Source organism: Malaclemys terrapin, chromosome 8 (assembly GCF_027887155.1).
Source record: "Malaclemys terrapin pileata isolate rMalTer1 chromosome 8, rMalTer1.hap1, whole genome shotgun sequence".
Classification (NCBI taxonomy): domain Eukaryota; kingdom Metazoa; phylum Chordata; order Testudines; family Emydidae; genus Malaclemys; species Malaclemys terrapin.
The window spans coordinates 107,430,439-107,444,982 of record NC_071512.1 but is presented as its reverse complement, the minus strand read 5'-3'; the positions used below and the strand labels follow the sequence as shown (position 1 = coordinate 107,444,982).

General features: G+C 44.2%; 1 protein-coding gene across 3 annotated transcripts in view; it reads right to left on the bottom strand.

The window, feature by feature from the left end:
- Positions 1-14,544, bottom strand: part of EIF2B3 (eukaryotic translation initiation factor 2B subunit gamma) — a 145,794-nt gene that overhangs the window by 49,123 nt on the left and 82,127 nt on the right. The window lies entirely within an intron of this gene.

The window sequence follows — 14,544 nt, the reverse complement described above, 5'->3', positions numbered from 1 at the left end:
TTATGAGGAAACCAAACATTTTTAGAAAAATCCGGGGGGCGGGGGGAGGGAGGGAGAGAGAGAGAGAAAAAAAACAGGGGAACTGTTACAGTTTTCCTTAATTTTCCAGAAAAAAAATCAAGCTTCGGATGAGAGGACATCGAGATCATTCAGGTGGATCAGACTATTTGTGATGGATCTGGGGTGGAGAGAAAAGAACTGGAAGCCAGCCTCCAAGTTAACCCTGGAGGGAGGGACTAGTGGCCCCCCGTAATTATTTTCCTGGTAGAAATAGGGGGAAATTATGTCAGTTTTTAATTCTAATGGGAGAAAAACCTGGGAGAGGAAAGTATTAGGCTATTCAATTCTCAGCTGTAAACAGGTACCATATGCTGTCACATCATACACATGGGACTGTGTCATCGAGTGAGGAATGCATGGCAGGAGTAAATGGACCTTTCCCACACAAAAATCCTGCCTTATGCACAAGTGGCACTGTATGGAAAAGAACAAGGTTTGGATAATATTGTCCAGGAGACAAAGATTAAAAAGCCTAGAGGAGACAGGCCTGTTAGAGTCACATAACTGGCTCAAAAAACATATTAAAGGTTACATGGAGACAAAATCCAATTGGACTGGGGGCTAATGGCTGAGGCTACAGGTAGCAGAATAATGCAAAAAGAATCCTATCAAAACTGCTTTAATTGTTAAGTGAATCAGTGTTGGCCGTTTTCATGTCCTTTCGAAATTCACTTTCCACAGTTAGAGTCAATGGGCCCGATCCTCAGCCAGAGTGCCTCCACTGAAGTTAATGGCTAAGGATCAGGCCCATTGAATCGTACTAGCACAAATGCTCATGGATGGCAAATTTCAACACCATACACACAAGAATTTACAGAAACCAAATAGGAACATTTTCACTTTCAAGTATTTGTCACAGAGGTGCCTGCATGCTCACCCAGTCAGGAATCAGAAACACCACCATGTGACTTTGGACCAATCATAACCAACCAGCAAGGCTCATATTTCAAATATGGCATATTGAGCTCTCCCACCAAAGGATCTATGTATGATCAAGCCACAGAATTAAACTGACCCAATCATATAAGCAAACTCATGGAAGCTGAGGTCTGCTTGTGGATATTCCACACACAGAAAGAGAAGCTGCATTCATCAGAGATACAATTTTGTTGGGAATTATTTGCTCAGATCTAGTTTGAACAGTTGAGGTTTTTTCCATTTAAGTTTCAATAAAGGAACTTTGCATCAACAAGCTGAATCAATACCAGAAAAAGACGATGATCTGGCAAGTTCTAAGTCTTGTCATGCCTGGTAAGGGGTAACATCTGATGTGAAAGGAAAATGGAGAAGATAAATTCATATTTCATGTTCTAATTGCTTAAATGCACACGGCTGGGTGAGGTTGGGATTTTTTTGCTTGTTTGGAGAGCTACAATCTATTTGCTCTGTCTACATACAGTACACTTCCTGCAGGAGCTGTTTGTTTATTTACCCATTTTGATCACAAGGAAAGTATTCATTATAAAACCCCTCTTTAAAGCGAAGAAGAAAACATTCCAACCATACGGCTGACACATGTTAACTTGCAGGTATTCACAGAGCAGGTTCTGTTTTTAAGGCCGTACAAAGACCACCAAGCTGGGAGTTTAGCTCTGCCAGACCTCCCCCAGCCAGCAGCTCTTGCCAGAAAACACAGGTGACAGTCTGAATGATAAAAAGGCATTTACAGGGGAAAAAGGAAAAAACGCACTGGTTTAGTCTGCAGCACCTTAACATAAACTTGCAAGGGGCCTCTGTGTACAACCTACCACACAGCCATCCAAGCGGGAGCCTTCATACAAATTCACCCTCACCCCCCGTTTTAAAAGACCCATGTCGTCTCTCTGCTGTCCCGTTTTTTTCCACAGGGGAGAAAAAGCCCGGTTTATTCCTACTTATTTCAGCAGTGCAAAAGGCAACGGTTAGCTTCGTTAAAAGTGAGCCAGTGGATGGAGCTGGACTTTCACTACACAGTTTGTTGCAAAGGAGATTAGCTCTCAGTTCTGGGAACAGTTCACTACTGGGAACCCTGGCTGTTAGGTCCACAGTCCTGAGGAAAACCGGTGAAGATCTAATCCTTTCCCTTAGCTCTCAATCAGCTCTCTCTGGTTCCAGCAAGCCCCTGCGGGCAGAGTACTCAGCGGGGAGGGAGGGAGACATTAGGTGAGTGACAAGTGAACTGTATCGGGGGAATTGAGGCTATCATGCCTACTTCTCCCCAGTCGGACCTTCCAAAGTAATCACACGATCACTCTCTATTATATTTGTCCTTCACTGTGGTTCTAATTTGCCCTGTTAGTACCAGGAGTCCTGCCAGGAAACAAAACTGTCCAGTGTCCAAGTGGCTGTAAAGAAAAGCAATAGATTATCCTGCATCAAACAATTCAAGATTGCTAGGTTCAAAACACAGATGTGGTTTTTAATATGCACAGATACATAAACGATTATACCCAGATTTTGAAAAGAAATAGGAACAGGAGAAATGCTCCAATATGCAAGAAACGCATTTGTTGGTAACCATGGTCATTTCTTTTATACACATGCTTAAGAGTCTGATTTCCAGGAAATTGAGGCCAAAGGTCCACTTGCATTAGCAAATGCGATTACCACAATTGTGCACACAAATTGCGCAAGACTCACATGCACAGGTAAAGTAACTACACAAGGGCAAATGCAATATGGTATCTGCTTTCTGAAAACTCAGGCCCTCAGTTGTCATGTATGTTTATTACAGGCAAGTGGTGCCACCCAAAGTTAAGGTTGACCAACACTTCCCAGTAGAAGACCTTGTTTTCACTTGCTTATGAACTTTGCCAAACGTTAACCATTTCAGCTGAAATTACCCATAACAGGTGTTTGCCTCAGGCTGATATTTTTTTGGAAAGTTTCAGCAAAAATAGTTCAATCGTTTCCAATAATGAGATTAGGGAAAAATATGTTGTTTTGTCCATGTTAAAAAACAAACAATTCAACCCCTCCCCCCCGACCTTTAAAAAAAACCAAACACATTTAGTTGAGAAGCTCTAGCACGCCTCCATGCTTTGGTGCAGAGACTTGAAATTTGGCACAAGTTCACCTTTGTGTCAGGGATGTGTCATTTGCCATCCCCATGAAAAAATGTCCAAATCTGGCCAAGTTATAAGAGTGCAAAAAAAAAAAAAAAAAAAAAAACACAGTTCACACATGCTCAGAAGAGACTGAAGACACTTTTGTTTTTCAGCTAAATTCTTCCAAGAGTCTATGTGCACTGGACATGCTCTATCCGCTCACAATGCCTACATGATGAATGGCCTGTGCAAGGGCCATGCCAAATCCAGTACTGAGAGGAGCAGCGAAGGAGGCTTAAAAGCATATCTCAGTGCCGTGAAAGGTTCTGGCGCCAGCATGGAAGTTGGGCCAGACTCTCTCAGCCTTAATTTCTCTTGTGGTGTAGTGCTGAGGGCTTCTTCCTTGACCTAGAGTCCTCCCTGTGGGGTGGATGTGTTGTCCACTTAGAGCTGTTTATGCCTGGTGTTCAGGGGACAGAGCTGGGTCTCTCTGCCCTGGAGTGGTGCCAACACCTCAGGGCCGAGGTTAATGCAGCCGGTGTCAGGGATGTTGATGTCAGAGGTTCTGCCACCTTTGTTTCCCTGATGGAAGTGAGTGTGGTGCCCAACAGCCAAGGGGCTTGCTGAGACGATAGAGAGGGTTACTCACCTTGTGCAGTACCTGATGTTCTTTGAGATGTGTCCCCCTGTGGGTGCTTCACTTCAGGTGATGGTGCATCCTGGTGCCCTTGATCTGAGGTTTTTCCATAGCAGTGCTCGGCAGGGCCAGCTGTCTTGTGGCGCCTGTCTGTCCCATTGAGTGCACATGTGCGGCCCGCCCCCCCTCTGTTCCTTCTCTACCGTACAGTCCTCGTATCAAACTCCAAAGTAGAGGGGAGGAGGGTGGGTAGTGGAGCACCCACAGGGACAACCATCTCCAAGAACCTCAGTTACTGCACTAGGTGAGTAAGCTTCTCTTCTTCTTCTTCGAGTGCTGTCCCTGTGGGTGCTCCACTTCAGGTGAATGTAGAGCAGTACCCATGAAGGATGGGGGCACTTTGGAGGTATATGGCTAACCAAAGTGGAGAGGACTGGAAGGCCAAGTATGGCATCGTCCCTGGAGTGTTGTGTAATGGCGTAGTGATCGGTAAAGGCATGTTCTGACGCCCAAGTGGCGGCTTTGCAAATGAAATGGGTACATTGTGAAGAAAAGCCACAGAAGTTGCCATAGCACGTGTGGAATGGGATCTGAGGCCTGTAGGGAGTTCTATTTCCCTTGATTCGTAGCACAGACGAATATAGTTCGATATCAATTTCGAAAGTCGTTGTTTCGATATTGCTGACCCTTTGGAACATTCCGCTGTCGAGACAAAGAGTCTCGGTGATTTTCGGAAAGATCTCGTCCTGTCCAGGTAGAAGGCTACCGCCCGTCTGACATCTAGGGTGTGTAGTGCTGCATCCTGTGAGCACATGCGCTGCTTGGGATAGAATGTGGGAAGGTGAATGGGTTGGTTGATATGGAAGGTTGAGGACACTTTGGGGAGAAATTTTGGATGGGGTCATAATGTGACCTTGTCCTTCAAAAAGATGGTGTAGGGTGGGTTGGCCATTAGTGCGCCAATCTCACTAACTCATCTAGTGGAAGTAATGGCTACTAAGAAAGCCACCTTCATGGACAGGTGAAGTAAGGAGCAGGTAGCCATTGGTTCGAATGGAGGTTCCATGTGGGGGTGGGGGAATGCATCTCCTGATAGAGGTTTTGTAGACCAAGCATGAAGCACTTTGTAATAGGGTGTGTGAAAACTGAAAACCCCTCGATTGTGTCATGGAAAGTATTAACCGCCGCAAGGTGAACTTTGATAGAGCTTAGCGATAGTCCTGAATTCTTCAATTCGACCAAATAGTCTAGTACCGCTGGTAATGGTGCAATACATGTAGCGATCTGTTGTTTGAACACTACGTGGAGAAACGCTTCCATTTCTGCAGGTAAGCAGTGCATGCAGATTGGTGTCTGCTGTTTAGCAAAATATTTTTCACTTGTTCTGAACAGTGGAACCATGGAGGAACCACGCTTTCAGATGGAGCTTCTCTAGTTGTGGACGTAGGACTTGTCCGTTGTCCTGCGACAGAAGGTCTCATGTTAATGGGAGAGTCTGTGGCGGACAGATCGACAGACGTAACAGGTAAGGGTACCATGTTTGTCGGGGCCATACTGGAGCAATCAGAAAGATTGTGGCCTCGTCTTCCTTTATTTTGTGTAGGACTCTGTGGATTAGTGGTATTGGTGGGAATGCGTACATAAATGAGTTGTCCCACAGAATTAGAAAGGCATCCCCTAGGGATCAGGGGCAGAGTCCTGCTCGGGTACATTTGCGGTTCTGGAACATGGCAAATAAGTCAATGGAAGGGAATCCCAATCATCTGAATATTCGGTGGAGGGTTGTGGGGTTCATTTCCCATTCGTGTTCCCGTGAGAAGTGTCTGCTGAGGGTGTCGGCGGTGGTGTTTTGGCATCCAGGAAGGTAAGAGGTTGAGATGTCTATATTGTAGCGGCTGCACCAGTCCCATAGCATCATGGCTTCGGTGCACAGGGAGTGGGATCGAGCCCCCCTTGTCTGCTGATATAGAACATGCATGCTACGTTGCCTGTCATGACTCGGATGTATTTGTTCCTTATTGGGGGAGGAAGTGATTGGGGGATCCTTGTCTGATCCTAGGAGAAGTGATTTCTCCATTAGGATCATCTTCAGGCGGAGGTCCCGGTCTCGGCGGGCTCATGCCCTCAAGTTGCTGCAATAAACGCACTTAGAAGGAATGTGCATCTCTCCGAGGCACGTCACCCATTGAGTGTGTCCATCGGATCTAGGCATTACCTTGCGGCAGGAACCGCATCTCTTAAAACCAGGAGAACCTGGCATAGTCGTTAACGTTAATGTTCATGCCCTGAGGGGGGGACTATGAACTAAGGAGAACTAACAAATCTAAGTATTGAAGAAAAAAATTTAAACGAACTATGCAACTACAATAAAAGAAAATTTATTTAACTACTAATTTCTATTTTTTTATACTCTAGGGAGAAAGGGCTGTCACACTGCGGAGAGCTCTGTCTTCAGCCAAGGATGGTTGAGAAGGAACGTGCGCTCAGTGGGACAGACAGGCGCCATGAGACAGCTGGAGAGCGCGTGCATGGCCCGGACAGGCACAGCTATGGAACAGCCTATGAGCAAAAGTGCCGGGAGTCACCATCACCTGAAGTGGAGCCCCTACAAAGACAGCACTCGAAGAATCCTGGAGGACAGCCAAGATCCTGGAGCTGAAGTTACCCTCATGGGTTGCTCCAAGAGGGGTAACTTGAGACTCATATCTCAGGACTTTCGCATGCAAGACAAAAAGGAGCAGCAGATAACAGACTTGCTGGGGACATGTGCTTCTCCGAGACAGAACAGGCAGCTGCTGTCTTCTTCTATGGGGGTTCAGGGTTTAAACCCCAAAGATTTGGAGTCCGCCATAACTAGCGGTTGTCAAGAAGCACCTCACCCCACTGTACAGGGAGGTCTCCCCTCTGTTATAACTGCTCTCTCTCTTGCTCTCTTTTTTTGGGGGGGCGGGGGCGCGGCAGCACACAAATTATATTGGAATTGGAAAGGGTTCTGAAAAGGGCAACAAAAATTATTAGGAGTATGGAACGGCTTCCATAGGAGGACAGATTAATAAGACTGGAACTTTTCAGCTTGGAAAAGAGATGGCTAAGGGGAGATATGATTGAGGTCTATAAAATCATGACTGGTGTGGAGAAAGTAGATAAGGAACTGATGTTTACTACTTCTCATAAAACAAGAACTAGGGGTCACCAAATGAAATTAATAGGCAGCAGGTTTAAAACAAATAAAAGGAAGTATTTTTTCACACAATGCACAGTCACCCTGTGGAACTCCTTGCCAAAGGATGTTGTGAAGGCCAACACCATAACAGGGTTCAAAAAAGAACTAGATAAATTCATGGAGGATAGGTCCATCAATGGCTATTAGCCAGGCTGGGCAGGAATGGTGTCCCTAGTCTCTGTTTGCCAGAAGCTGGGAATGAGTGACAGGGGATGGATCACTTGATGATTCCCTGTTCTGTTCATTCCCTCTGGGGCACCTGGCATTGGCCACTGTCAGAAGACAGGATACTGGGCTAGATGGACTCTTGGTCTGACCCAGTAGGGCCATTCTTATGTGCTTAAAGAAAATTAAAATACAGAAAGGAATAAAAAGGAATCAGGGAAGAATCTTCTTTACTGAAGTAAGGTTTGAAAGTCAGAACCAGGTCCGATATAGTCCACCTTGCATCTCATTGCCATGAGTGGTAAGAGAGAATCGAAGAGCGCAGGGCCGCTTTGCTCTTTCAGCTCTCTTATGGGAGCATGAGGTGACTCAGGGCACATGTGTGGCCCAGACACAACCTGGTAGGCAAAAGATTCTGAGCTCGCATACAGGGGGTGCATGTGCAGCTCCAGTGGGATCCACACGGACACGGACTCGAAGGAGAACATGTATTTTATGGGGTCAGAAAAAATCTGCAGTAGGATGAAGTCTGACAAGAGTGATCTTAGCCAAGAACCACATTTTTTCATATATTATATATACAATAAAAATGATTTTGGGGGAAAATTATAAGTAGGGCTATATTTTTTAAAGAGGCCTCAACTTGGCCTCTAATTTACTGCCCACCATCAATTGAGGGTGAAAATGACAGCATTCAGATGAGCCTCATTTGTGGGGACAATCAAGTAGTTAGCCATCTACCATAAATGCTATCCTTTGTGCCTGTAACTGACTGTGGGCATGATATTATTGATACATCCTGTGTACTTTAAACACACATTGCGCACACGCACGCACACGAATCCATACCAATTACACAGACCCCCATTCTCCACTCGGCCAGTACAAATTCACAAAAGGAGTTTTGGGGTGTCAATGATAAGCTCTGTAAAGCAGAAAAGTTGCTGTATTATTTTTTTAAACAGAAATTCTGCCAGGGTAGAGCTTCGGAAATATTTTGGAAAAGGCACAAATGAAAATCTACTATGTTAGTTCATGTAGATCACTATTTTTCCACTGAAAGTTTCCTGGGGATTGTAAGCAAGCCAACTCTGAGCACATACTGCATTGATATTAACACCTGCCTATACAGCAGGCGTGCTCGAAGAGCACAGGCTCAGATCCTCCCTCTGCTACCGATTGTGCTCACAAGGGAAAAGGGAAGAAGGGCTCTTTTTCCATTGCCCCTATAAGCAGCAGGAAGGCAGGATTCCAACCTAGTGCTCAAGAGAGAGAGTGCCAGAAAAGGGGACTGGCTACCGTGCTGGCCAGCACCACAGAGCCCCAAGGGTGAGAGGCCTGCCAGATGTGGGGGGTGAGTATGCCCCCAGCCAGCTTCAGCCTCTGCAGCTGTCTGCAGCGTGCTGGCCTTTGCCGCATGCTGATCCTCTTAAGAGAAGCAATACTGTGCACTTCTCCATGAGGTGCAGGTGTTCACCATGAGCCCTCTAGCCCCACACTGGCAGAATGGCTCCTGTCATTAACACACGGCCAGCACTGTGCCACTTCTCCCTCACCACTCCGAGGGTCTCCTAGCACTAACAATTTGGCCCTCGAGTTATCTTTAATATCCTCGTAAAAGGAGGCTTTTTTTTTTTAAATTAAAGGAAAGCTTTCTCACAGGTGCCATGTTTAGGACCCTGCATAGAGAAGCAAGATCTTCTATTGAGTCATGCTGGTATCAGGGTCTAGGGATCCTGCTCAGAGATGTAGGGCTGGTCTGCTGACTCACCATGGCACCAATACCGAGGCGGTCCCATTAGCTCCAATCTCTCGCAGGCAGAGGGAACAGAGGGTCCTGCAGGGAAAATCCCTAGGAACAGCCTAGCTCAGGGTACATTTTAGACCAAGTCTGTTTCTTGTTGTTTAAGTTTACATTACAGGTAACTCCCCAGGAAGACAGCACGTTTGGACCATCTTAGTGTAATGTGTGTATCGTGCCAGGGGAGGGTGGGACGGTCACAAGTTTATAGACCTATTCCACTGGAATTCAAAATTGGGCTAGTGTTTGAGAGTTGCGTGGGATTTGGGGGGCATTTTAACTGCCAAAAAGATCTACTTTTTCACACACAAAGAGTGTTTTTCCTTCTGTGAAGAAATTAAGCCTGAAAAACCTCTCCCAGGTTTAAACAAACAATAGCAAGGGTACGTGACCGCTTGACTTTGTAAGGACACAAATATTGCAGTATTTGATGTACACATAATACATAGACAAAAATAATGGCAGTTTTCACCGACCATCATTCAGATGCACTAGGGAATCTTGCTTTTCGGAAGCTCTAGAACTTGTTTGCTTTGCCAACAGACTTTGCTATAACATAACAGAACTTCTAGCAGGAATATCAGTTACTCATTCACATTTAATACATTATCAAGCCTTTAGTTCTGTGAGCTGAGTTATGGACTGGTTAAGAAGAATTTGCCCTCTCATAGCATCTTCCATCAGATAGTTCTAAGCACTTTACAAACATTGATTAATTTAGACTCCGAACAGTCCCGGGCAGAGGAGGAAACTGAGGCACAGAGAAATGAAATGACTTGCCCAAGGTCATGAAGGAAGCCGTGGTAGAGCTGATAACAGAACGCCGGAATTCTGATACTGTATCCTGTTCTTGAACCACAAGACCAGTGTCTTCTCTAGAAATCTTGCACTACTAGATGGCTTCTCTAGGGTGTGACCTTCTCATATCCAAAGCAACAATCGTACTTCAACCAACAGTGAATTGGTTAAGCTTTTGTTAAACGATATTTCCCCCCTTTGTAGCTGATGCTCAGCAACTTTGGACTTGTCTACATACAGTGTGTGCACCAGTTTATTTAAACTGCAACTCGGTGTATTAAATCAGATGATTTTAAATGGATTACAAACTGATTTAAAGTAGCCCAATTTAAGACATTCAAATTGATTTAAGCACTTCCCCATCCAAAGGCGTACTGATGTAATGAAAACAACACAGGAATGCAGGGGCAAGATTAGAAAGGCAAAGGCACAAAATGAGCTCAAACTAGCTACGGGAATAAAGGGAAACAAGAAGACTTTTTATCAATACATTAGAAGCAAGAGGAAGACCAAAGACAGGGTAGGCCCACTGCTCAGTGAAGAGGGAGAAACAGTAACAGGAATCTTGGAAATGGCAGAGATGCTTAATGACTTTTGTTTCGGTCTTCACCGAGAAATCTGAAGGAATGCCTAACATAGTGAATGCTAATGGGAAGGGGGTAGGTTTAGAAGATAAAATAAAAAAAGAACAAGTTAAAAATCACTTAGAAAAGTTAGATGCCTGCAAGTCACCAGGGCCTGATGAAATGCATCCTAGAATACTCAAGGAACTAATAGAGGAGGTATCTGAGCCTCTAGCTATTATCTTTGGAAAATCATGGGAGACGGGAGAGATTCCAGAAGACTGGAAAAGGGCAAATATAGTGCCCATCTATAAAAAGGGAAATAAAAACAACCCAGGAAACTACAGACCAGTTAGTTTAACTTCTGTGCCAGGGAAGATAATGGAGCAAGTAATTAAGGAAACCATCTGCAAACACTTGGAAGGTGGTAAGGTGATAGGGAATAGCCAGCATGGATTTGTAAAGAACAAATCGTGTCAAACCGATCTGATAGCTTTCTTTGATAGGATAATGAGTCTTGTGGATAAGGGAGAAGCTGTGGATGTGGTATACCTAGACTTTAGTAAGGCATTTGATACGGTCTCGCATGATATTCTTATCGATAAACTAGGCAAATACAATTTAGATGGGGCTACTATAAAGTGGGTGCATAACTGGCTGGATAATCGTACTCAGAGAGTTGTTATTAATGGTTCCCAATCCTGCTGGAAAGGCATAACGAGTGGGGTTCCGCAGGGGTCTGTTTTGGGACCGGCTCTGTTCAATATCTTCATTAACGACTTAGATATTGGCATAGAAAGTATGCTTACTAAGTTTGCGGATGATACCAAACTGGGAGGGATTGCAACTGCTTTGGAGGACAGGGTCATAATTCAAAATGATCTGGACAAATTGGAGAAATGGTCTGAGTTAAACAGGATGAAGTTTAACAAAGACAAATGCAAAGTGCTCCACTTAGGAAGAAAAAAATCAGTTTCACACATACAGAATGGGAAGAGACTGTCTAGGAAGGAGTACGGCAGAAAGGGATCTAGGGGTTATAGAGGACCACAAGCTAAATATGAGTCAACAGTGTGATGCTGTTGCAAAAAAAGCAAACATGATTCTGGGATGTATTAACAGGTGTGTTGTGAGCAAGACACGAGAAGTCATTCTTCCGCTCTACTCTGCGCTGCTTAGGCCTCAGCTGGAGTATTGTGTCCAGTTCTGGGCACCGCATTTCAAGAAAGATGTGGAGAAATTGGAAAGGGTCCAGAGAAGAGCAGCAAGAATGATTAAAGGTCTTGAGAACATGACCTATGAAGGAAGGCTGAAAGAATTGGGTTTGTTTAGTTTGGAAAAGAGAAGACTGAGAGGGGACATAATAGCAGTTTTCAGGTATCTAACAGGGTGTTATAAGGAGGAGGGAGAAAACCTTAGCCTCTAAGGATAGAACAAGAAGCAATGGGTTTAAACTGCAGCAAGGGAGGTCTAGGTTGGACATTAGGAAAAAGTTCCTAACTGTCAGGGTGGTTAAACACTGGAATAAATTGCCTAGGGAGGCTGTGGAATCACCATCTCTGGAGATATTTAAGAGTAGGTTAGATAAATGTCTATCAGGGATGGTCTAGACGGTATTTGGTCCTGCCATGTGGGCAGGGGACTGGACTGGATGACCTCTCAAGGTCCCTTCCAGTCCTAGAATCTATGAATCTATGAATTAAACCAGTTTAAAACTCACATCTTCAATTAAACTGGAGCTACTTTGTGTGTAGACCAGGCCCCTGTGCTATCTGGAATGACAGGCACTCTGTGCTCCCCAGGCGATTCCACAACCTGCCAGGAATCATAATCTTCCTCTGCAACATGCTGAACCATAGCTGGCCCTAGGAGCTGAAGTTTTAACTGCTAGGCAAGGTGTTTTCTGCTTGTGTATGTTAAAATACAATGAAAACAAAATGTGGATCCCTCACTGATGCTGCAACAATGCAAAAAGACAAGTAATTCCTACCATCACACCCCCAGGTTCCAATATTAACACAGTGTAAATATTGCAATACCAAGGAAGTACACTGTGTCAGTGCTTCCTGGCACAGTACAACAGCTTCACTGTTCACTTCAGGCCCTGCAGTTAGTTTTAACCACACTCAAACTTAAACAAGACATCTAAGCTTCTCCAGCCCCAGCGCGGAATTGAAGAAAAGTAAAATCTTAATGAAAGTTTTCTCTGGACTGAAAAACAAAGTATTTAAAAAACAATCATATAAACGTCAGTACTTTTGAGGCAAAAATATTCCACAGGATCTTTCAAAAGTCCTGGAATACTGCTCCTGATCATGGAAAGATCTCTGAGTATGCACTGTCCTTCCCTTCCCCCAGAAAAGAAAAACAAGCTGAGAATGCCCACCAGTGCCGGAAGCCTGAAAACCGGGTTATTCACTGTGGCAGGAATCCCATTTTCCAAGCATGGCAACACTGTACTGTGATTGGCTCTCTCACAGTTGGTTATTGGTTGAATAATAAACATGTAGCTGAATAAAGATAAACTAGCAGCCACCTGTGGTTAGTAATCTCAGTTTTGTTATCAAGCCTTGAAAATGTTAACTAAATGGTATGATACATGAAGCCAAGAAGTCAATTATAATTTAAAGGGCTTAGAAAATAAGACCTAATTTAAGAGATGTGGGCATGTTCAGCATACAGATAAAAGACAACCAATGATCACTGCACAAATGAAAAGCTGTTTTAAAGAGGACAGGGAGCTGCTACAGGTGTGGAGAACAGAATTTGGCATTTTCATAACAGAAAGTGCAACCCTGCTCTTGCTGAAGTCAAACCTCCACCTGGCTTCATGCTTTATGCTACAAGCCTTAAAAATATTATGAGCCAAATTTTCAAAAATGAGATTTAATTTTGCACAGGCCTTTCATGGATGCCAATAAAAAAAATGCTGATTTCTATCCCTCTGAAATTATTATTTGTATAGCACACAGGGACCAGGACCGAGTTATGTGAGGCACTGTGCAAACATATAACAGAGATGGCCCAGAGTTTACCAGCTAAGTTTAAGAGAAGACACAGACAAGGCGGCACAATATAGACAGTGAGGCAGTGAAATGCACGAGACATCTAAAATTATCATTTGCACCTGTAAAACTAAATGGGTTGAGGCCTTTGTGAAAATTTGACCCTATGTGTTCACTTAGGAAAGAAAGGCGCAAACTACATTTCACTCTGAAGTCATGTGATCCATAAACATGACTCCACAAACGCCACCTGCCTTCTAAAATGAACTCTAACCGAGCACTGGGAGCTTTGGCTGCTCCAAGTACCAACTACCCGTGGCCAATCAAGCATTTCCAGCTTGCAGATTTGTTTCCAATGCCTATGATTAATTCAACTGATTGGTACAAATGATCCCAAGTGCCAGCCCCAGCAATAGAGAAGCACTACACTTAACAGTGATGAGAGAGTCCCCTGGGGATTTGTCACTGATTTTCCATTTAAAAGACACACACATACAGTCCTGATCCTGCAAACTTTCCACATGTGGAACCTCCAACCAAATAACCAAGAGGGGGCGTGCATCATGAGAACCTGTATTTGTGCCTTCCTTTGTGATCAAGGCCACTAGAAGTTCCTTCATTCCTCAGTGTTCTCTCTCCTGTCAGTTTCTCTGCTAAGAAATATGGCTACAAATTCAACATCTAGTTATGACCTTTAGCCTCCATCTCACTTCAAAGGGGGAAATATATCTGAGAACTTAGTGAACATTCACTATCTGGAGTGGGCATGACAGATGCCACAGAAGATCTAGGAACTGAAAGTCGTCCCCAGGCTGAACTACTAGCTGTGTTTGGTTTAAGGTAAACACATTGATTTTTTTTTTCCTGTTACATGAAATGTTATAGCCAGGATCACTCTCGTCTTCCATAAATGGATGTTTTCCTTACCCTTGGTGGGTGGTCTCAAAGTTTCCACATGAGAACAACACAAACTAAGAACATAGGATGCTACAGAGATAGCCTGCCTACAGGGTTAGTGGGTGGGGAAGGGGGGAGAGAAAAGGTGATTACTGAGCGTGTGCTGGAGAAAAAGAAATAGGCATGAAATGTATTTACATCTCTACCCAGTGAAGAAACCCTAGAAGAGATGACTAGCCTAGGAAGTACAGCTGTTGTAGGTAGAAGCAAGGGACATGGTGAGATTATCAGAACGGAGGCAAATTTGTCTGCTTTTTAATTTTGCTGTTGCAGGATTTAAAACAAAAGCTCTGGTTAGAAATCACAGAT